Raw genomic sequence first — 8,950 nt, forward strand, 5'->3', positions numbered from 1 at the left:
GAGCCGGTTGCATACCTTTCCCGCAATGATGGAAAAAGTCATACAATACTAACCTCCGCGGTTCATACGAAACAATGCACATCGAAATGTACGTCAAGGACTAGCGTGATTCATCGGACGGACGAAGTGAGAGGGTGCGAACGCGAGACAAAAATGCGATAAGCATCCTTGGGGCGCGACAAAAAGTCATCCTCAGCACGCTCATAATCCGCCGCGTTGATGACGACCGACCGTTTCTTTGTCTGCTAATCTCAGCGGGCAAAAAAGGCGGCGCCCGTAAAGAAGAGGCAGAAATATGGCGGCCGCAATGATGACGGCAGTAAAATTTGCAAAAACAATAAAAGCTTATTTTTATCGCGGCTGGGCGACCACGAGCGAGAGAGAGAGAGAGAGAAAACGGAGAAAGGAAAAAAGTTAATGCCTCCTGTTGACACAATAAAAAATGACGAGCGCTTCATATTTATAGGGCAGCAGCCAAAAATGCTGGCGGCTGGCGCGATAAGGAGGCAAAATAAGGATCGCTCCACATAGCGGCAACGCGCGCCTCTTCCTCTTCCACCCAACCTCCCAAGGGGTGTGAAAAATTTACCAGACTTCAATTTTCTTTTTGAGGGACGTCATAAAAATACAGAGATAGTCGTTAAATTAAAATCTTAATCATTTTATACATAAAGTTTTATTCAAAGTACTGCTTAGAATTCCCCTAAGTGTTGTCGATTTTATAAATTGATTATTTGAACTTTGAGGAAAAGAGATATGAAGCCTGAGGGAAACTATAAAGGTTGATCTAGAATATTTTTGAAACAGTTTATAATTATTTGATGGATTTTCGTCATTCTTAATAAGATTGGAAGAAAAGGCTGAGTCTATGATTAATTCCAGATAAAAACATATCTTTTTTTAATTAATTTTCTGAACCAATGGTCTCAATTTTTTAAAATTTCATAAATACCTTTATAAAAAAGGAAGAAAATAAATTTAATGACGATCTCCATATTTTTGTTGTATGTTTTATACATTATGTGCGCCTAGTAAATATTTAATTCATAATTCAAAATTGCTATATGTTATCATTTCGAAATAGCTAGGATAGATCTGTAAGCCCAGAATGTTACAATCAGATCAATCGATGGATACTTAGCTTTCTTAAGCTCCCTCAGGGGAGCGAACAAGCGAGGACACGTGACTATTTTTCACGTCCCCTGGTAGCACTATAAGTACACACATACACATATAGCGAAAGGGTCTCTGATGATGGAAGGGAAGCGGAGGAGGTGGTGGTGGCGGAGCTGCTGCTGCTGCTTTTTGGTCTATTGTGCTCGCAGATTCATCTGTTAGGCTACTGATAAGCGAGTGACTGCTTCTATAAGGGAAGTGGCGGAGGAGAACTCATCTCATCTGACTGAATGCCATCGCCGCAGCAGTTAGACGACGCCAGCTGATATGATGTGATTATCCACCCTCGAACAGAGAGATGCCGTCATCTTCGCAAACTTGATTTATCTGCCGCCGCCGTTGCCGTCGTCGTCGTTGCAGAAAAGAGACCACCCCCGCCCGCCCCCACCGCACGCCCGAGACCGTTTTTGCATTAAAGTCGACGTGGCCCGCCGCCGCCAGCCGTATTCCATAAATCAAAATGCGTGCCGCCGGGCGATTCACTATACGCATAAACAAATACTTGGCACTTGACTGGAGTTTCATTTTGCTTCTGCAATTTACGTAATTTGAGATTCAAATTAATTACCACCACCACTTCACCAGAAATTAAGAATCATTAACTAATTAAATAGCTTATTTTTTGCATCCATGGTGTGCATTATTATACACTTTGCTCCATTTTTTAATACATATTATAATAAATATTTTCAATGAGGTTAGACTGTAATTAATTAAGTAAGTCCCTTGTAGCAGGTGTGCAGCTAAATTGACCATCAATATCGGGGTGATGTAATAATAATTTGACGTCCCTTGATGAAAATCCTCCGCTCACTCACATACTGGCTGAAAATGCAAAGTAAACAGAGCGAGCATGAGTAAAATAGAGTCTGTCTGGCTGGTTGGCGGGCGTGCATAGTTTGCTCTTCCCCCTCGGCCCGCCCGAATATAGATTTCATATTTTTTACTCCTTATCTCCGGCAGACACGCCATCGCGATTTTTGACACATTTAACTCCCTAATGCGAAATCTTTTCCCTCCCCATCATGCTCTCTCTCCTCTCACTTTCGACGGCGATGAGATTTCGCTGCTGACAATTTGAGGTGGAATCCAATTGTATGGCAAAAAGGCCTGTCGCCGCTATTCCCTTCCACGTGCACAAGTTAAATGGAGAGTAAAATTCAAACTCCCATTATTTTTATGATTCCGGCGAAAACTACTACCGTAAAATATTTCTTGGTCATAATATAAATTTCTGTCTCTCAATGGAGGATTGTGCCTTGATGTTTATTACAAAATGTGTGATAATAACCTTTTCAAAATCTAAGGAATTGTAGGATGTTTCGCATTTCTTATTCAAGTAAGAAAAAAGGACATTATATTAAATAAAATCAAAAGTTTCCCTTGAAGTAACAATAAAAATTGCTTCATTTGAGAAAATACATGTACTGTGGTTTATGATAGAAATTCCTATTGTGATTTAGTAAAAATACGGTCGCTAGAAATGGGAATGGTATCCACTCCACGTACTTCCTACCCCAGGATTTGCACGTTTTGACGTTTCCACCCGCAAGTTTTCTTTTCAGCTCGGCAGTGGAGGCGTTATTACTTAGGAAATGATGTTGTATTTATAATAGAGGGAGAGTCGGTCATAAAGCGAATCGACTTTTTGATGGCGTGGTGGTGCGGGAGGAGGGAGCCGTACGCCCACCCACCCACCGCATCAGATCTTCAAATCATATCGCTCGCCTCCGCCCTTTATTGAGATTGTGCGCTGTATCGTCGGTCGTCATCAGTCCCTTTGTGCCCCGACATCGCAGCTTTCTCCTCCTTTTCTGCCCCTCTGATATGGGTTCATCTCATCTCTTGCTCTGCGCGGCCAAAGAGATAGCGACGATAGGGTCTCTGTGTGCCGGAGAGCGAGAAAGAGAAAAAGTGCAGCTTTACGACGCTCTGTCCCTCCTCTCTCGGTTTTTATGGCGGATTAAAATTAATTTACGCCAGCACGAGAGAAAGAGAGAGAGAGAGAGAGAGAGAGAGAGAGAGAGAGAGAGAGAGAGAGAGAGAGAGAGAGACTGCCTTTTTATGCCAGAAATGGAAAAATTGTTTTAAATTTCACGCTTTTATCGTCTGGTAACGGCCAGAAGGGGGCGATATCCTGAGATTTAGAAGTGCCGCCAGGAAGCTCGTCTCATCTGAGAAATTAACATGGTGATTCAGAAAAATGTTTTCCTTCATCCATCTCATTTGATGAAAATTTGCAGGGGAGTAAAAAACAAATTTAATAAAAAATCTCACAACTTTGCATGCCTACTGATTTCAATTACGAAGTGCCTAAGACACGCTACATTTTTCTTAACAACGCAGTAGAAAAGAGAGCCTTCAAGATTTATTCCATTGGGGTAGCTTTAAATTTCAAGGTTGGAAAAAAAATCAAAACTGCAAATAAAGTTAGTGCGAAATTTGGCCGCCGGTTTTTAGGCGGGTCCCTCTATCGTTCTTATTACTCGGCTTTAGCATCATTAATTTTCTCTCCTGCTTCTAACTGCTCCATCACACATATAAAACGAGAGAGAGAGAGAGAGAGAGAGAGAGAGAGAGAGAGAGAGAGAGAGAGAGAGAAGAGCGGCGAATGTATTTCAAAGTCACATTCAAAAAGTTTTGTTGAGCGACTGCTTGCGCTTCTAATCTCAGATTTCAATCTCCGCTCTTTAAAAGTGACATCGAAGCGCGTCTCTCTCTCTCTCTCTCTCTCTCTCTCTCTCATCTTATCCTCAAAACTTTTGAGCTGTGCACTAAAGGAGACGAGGAACGGCAATAACATCTCCAGCAGCCAGCAGCTCCAGCGGCACGCATCAGCCATTTCTCTTTTTTGTTGGCTAATGCCCCTTGTCATTTCTATATTATATGTGAGAGCAAAATTTCTCAGTAATCTGTGGCCCTTCACGAATTACGAAAAGCGCAGATGAGTCAGTCTCTCAGCACGTCAAAACTTTCCGTGGTCGAAATGAACACTTTTTTACTCATTTAAGCGTGAAGCAATGAGTGTGTCTACTTTTAGTTTCAAAATAAAGGTTGGAACTATGTCGATTTTTTCTACAAAATATTTATAGAAAACTCAGCCATTCATTTCCCGAGAATCATTAATACAGATAAAATTATCACAACTTTAGTTATTGGATTATCTGTAGCTGTTAAGCTTCACCAATGCACAGATATTGGAATTGTAATTCTTTTTGCAAAATTAATTATGATCTAGCCGAATCTGCACATCGTCAAAAGCTGTTGACATAAAAATAGAACTAACTTGTCTTGAATAATTTCTAATTTATACACTTGATCATAATGGAGCTTTTAGATTTTTTTTTAAATTCACTCTATTTATCGTTTAATAGCTCTAGAACGATTTCTGTGCATTTAGAATGGGGATGATCGCTTAACTTTTCAGAATAATTTACGAAACCCAAAAGTTTGCATTTGTCTTGAGCTCACAGAAAGGCACTATATTGTGGTGTACGCCTCTTATTAGAATTGAAACTATTTCGCCAAGAATAAGCCTATAAGAGCCTGTGGTGGCACGGTGGCACATCACTCACAATCAGTTCGACATAATGACGATTATGGTTATTTGTGGCAGCTTTAATAATAGAAAAATACGACTCGTTCTCATTAAGGGCAATTAATTGCCAAATTTATTGCGATTTGAGGGCAACCTGTGTGTGGCGGAGGAAAGAGTTGGGGTGAGAGAGATGTATCTGCGAATAATCTGTTCATATAATAGGATGATTGCGCAGAGGCGCGCACAACTTTTATTGCCTCGACTGCGGAGAAAAGCGAAAGGGAGGAATAAGAGAGCGTGTAGTCGAAGAAACGCGCTCTTCTCCTTATCTCAGTCAGCGGCGGTGGCGGCGAGATTCGACGAGATCCCAAAAGAAATGTCTTGCAATTTTATCTATCCTGCTTTTCCATTCCTCGGCTCGAGGAGTGGGAGCAGAAAAAGAAAGATGGCGCGCTCGGATTGGAGATCGATTAGGGGTAGAAACCCCTGTAGCGGCAGATAAGCTTGATGAATGGTATGCTCGCCCGCCAGCCGTCGAGCCAGCCAGCACCCACCCCCTGGTCCGCTATGCAACCCCCGCAGCACGCGCGAAAACCACCGAAAAGTGCGTGAGAGGGACGCACAGCTCTCTCTCTCTCTCTCTCTCTCTCTCTCTTCTCTGCTCTTTTTATATTCTATCAAAACTCAATTCGTTTTAATTCTTATCTGCAAAGTTTTGCGTCCAAACTTTTGTTCCCTTTTTGCTCCACTCGAGCGTGACAAAAATCGCATGAACGGATAAAAATTAGCTCTGAATGAACTGCGTTGTGGAACGAAAGTCCCAAGCGATCTAATCAATTTGATCAGATTTTGGTTGGGTTTGGTTCAAATTTTTACACCTATACATTAAGGTTTAAAATGATAAAAAGAGATTGAGTTTTTGTATGGAACATAATATATTATACACTTAATATCCATAGAAATATTCTAGGACCCGAGACCCTATGTTTGCTGTTGTAAGAGTGTTAAAATCACCTCCTTCCTGACGGAGGTGGAACATTTTATACGAAACGAATAAGAACTTTTATCGACTCATTGTGAGTGCATTTTTATTGTATGTATTGTTCCACATTTGGCATTTCTCAGTTTTATGTTTTGAAGTATTCCAAAATTATGCATGAAAAAATTTCGAAATAATGAAATAAATTGATATTTTGAATTTAATAGAAATATTCCAGATTGTACCAAATTAGGTTAAAAAACTAATGTGCATTGAAATTCCTGGTCTTTTGCAAGATTAAGAAAAATTCTAATTGGTAGTAAAACCACATATCCGTTTGCGCACAAAACACAATCTTCGCGTCAATATCTTTATTGGTTCGTTTGCTACTCATTGGACCTTTTCTCGCTGATAATACCAGCCAAGCTTCACCTTTTGATAAAACGACCAGAATATGTTGTCGGTGCGTCAGTCAACAGAGAGCACGCCTACGACAATCGCCTCGCCTCCTCGAGGCACAGATAGCTTGTTACTCACAAATATATGCACGAGAATCCTGAATCCTGATGGCCGAGAGCAGGATCCAACTGAAAGAAGGCAATCTGTTGACAGACGTGGTACACTTGTTGCCTACCCTCCCAGTCAAAGGCAGATAAAAATTGTCTAGCACTGAAAATTAATTACATGCATAATCATATCTGGAACAAGACGAACAAGAGTATATAGGATCTCATTATGGAATCTCTAACTATATTTTATGTAGGACATGATAAAACGCTATAACGTTGTAAAAGTTAATTGGCTGAAGACTGCATTTGACACGTAAATTATTCAAGTGCGCCGCATTCGCGTTCTCTTCACGCGCGTTGTTTGCATCGCTCTCACGCACGTTCTTACTCATCATAACAGAAGATATTAAAAATATTAAATTATCCTCTCATTGAATAATTTACGTGTCAAATCCAGTCTTCAGCCAATTCACTAAAAAACGTTAGAACGCAAAAAAAAATAATTAAAAATCAACTCGACTTAAAGTAGTGGCAGGGGATCTAAGTTAACGAAAGTCAACAAGATTATATTACATCCCTTCCCGGTCCTCGGGCAGGGATAAAAAGAGCAAAAAAAAATACAATTCGATGCACGGAGCAATTAAATAAGTTGACTCTACTTTATGCTGTGTTTTATCATTTATTATATAATGGGCCTATTATTTCATTCAAATTAACACAGACTTCTAATCTACTACCCATAACAAGAAACAAAGTTGAAACTGATTTGCAGTATTTAATTTCTTTCTTTCATTATAAATGTTCTTGAAGACACAATGTATATATATTTACGCGAGGTATTAAAAAAGACCTTGGATTATCAAAAGCATTGCGGAAGTATTGTAATAATAAAAACATAGCTTGTGCAGTTGTTGCAATATACTTAAAAGGGAACTTTGATGTATCGTGGGCGTATTTTTGTCTCATTTCATTTTAGTGGATACCTGATATCTGATATCCTACTTGCTAGGCGTACAGTGTAGTCTTTGAAACGCGCGTCTGGACGTTCATGAACGTATTTAATTTAAGGTGTGCGCTTGATAGCAGTTTGCTTAGCTCTTTATTATTTGTGAAAAGCAGCAGGCCGTCCACGCGGATAATGGGACGGTAATAACACTACAACATCATCTTGCTGCTCGCCAGAAATGAAATATTTAGCCAAAAGGGAATTCACTTGACAAAACAGGAACTTGAGAATCAGGTGCATTAATAATGATGTTTCACACAGAGCCAAGATATCACATTTCACGCGAGTAATATGGAAATGTGACCATAAATAATTGCAGGTAAACAATTTGATCGGTAAGGCAAGCAGCAGTTATAATAAATCTCTTTTGACTAAATCATTCGTAAAGAAAGCAATTGTAAATTGTGGAAATTTAAGCGGGTAGCTAAATTTCAGCTAAATATTAGATAAAATAAATTTTCTTGATTGAAAATTCAGTTAAATTTTGATATGAATAACACACTCAAATGTATTCAAATAAAGAACCACTTTTGGGTGGGAATTCTTGAAATTTTCAGCGACGTCGAGAGTAGAAAATTTGCCTCATCTCACCGAGTGGGCGCCAAATGTCTGAGACGCGTGTCAACTTGCTTCGTCCAGATGCTATATCATCATAAGAAGCAGAAAGATTTTAGCCGGCCGCTTCGATACTTGACCAATAAAATCAAATGCCCCATGACGCACGATTAATGTGAAATAATATTTAACGATGGCGCTGATATTCTGCTCACAAAGTTTGGCATCGCAGTTTCCACTCTATTTTGACTTTGAGTCATTGAGGCGTCAAAAAATTCGACGTAATCTTGCTTATCTATAGTCGTGTTTGTTTCACCAATGTGCAAGAGGCGACGGCGCAGAAATTTGAGCGTGAACATCATGGTCAAAGCACTTTTCAACGGTGGCATCTTCACAACAAAATAAAGAGATTGGCACCAAGGATGGAAACAAGGTGGTGGCACTAATCAATCAATGTTTTGTCACTCTTAATATAAATACATTTTTGTTGCCAAGTTGCAACTGTCACTAGTAAATGCTATTTTATTATATTCATATTGAATAAAATAAAATATGTAAAATTTTGGAGAATCAGGAACTCTTGTAAAATAAGCCATACTTCGAGAATAAAAGGCCTTTTCTGTACTGTAGGGTGAAAACATAATTATACAAATAAAAATGGGTCAGTTAAAAATTTACTTTATTTTTTCGTGGATGGCGATTGAAAATATTTTGGAAACTTTCATTTGACAGAATTTTGGTGAGTATTCTATTTCACGGTACTGTCTTAGTCACTGAATGACAACAAATAACACAAAAATAGCCACTGCTAACGTCCAGGTCGTATTTCTGTACAACGGTTTGTGAGCAAGAGGCCAGTTTAAGATGTTTCGCGCCTTTAATCTCGCCACCATTTCTGCAAACCAAACTGCCCGCTCCGTTGAATTATTCATCTGGTGCCGTAAGATCCACTTCAGGTAATCAGCCTTGCGCGAAAATCTGTCAAATATTTGTTTGCTTTTAATATAGGTCTTATTTAAAATTAGGGCCAAAAATAAAAATTATGAATTATGAACATTAAGTTAACTCACAACAAAACCCAAGAATTTGAGATGATCAAAAACCAGTAAAGTAAAAAATATAGAAATCATATCCTTCCAAATATAAATTAGTCCTGAGGCTTTAAGTTTGATATTTTGCAAATTGAA

The sequence above is a fragment of the Cloeon dipterum genome, chromosome 1, assembly GCF_949628265.1.
Source record: "Cloeon dipterum chromosome 1, ieCloDipt1.1, whole genome shotgun sequence".
In the NCBI taxonomy this organism is placed as follows: Eukaryota; Metazoa; Arthropoda; class Insecta; order Ephemeroptera; family Baetidae; genus Cloeon; species Cloeon dipterum.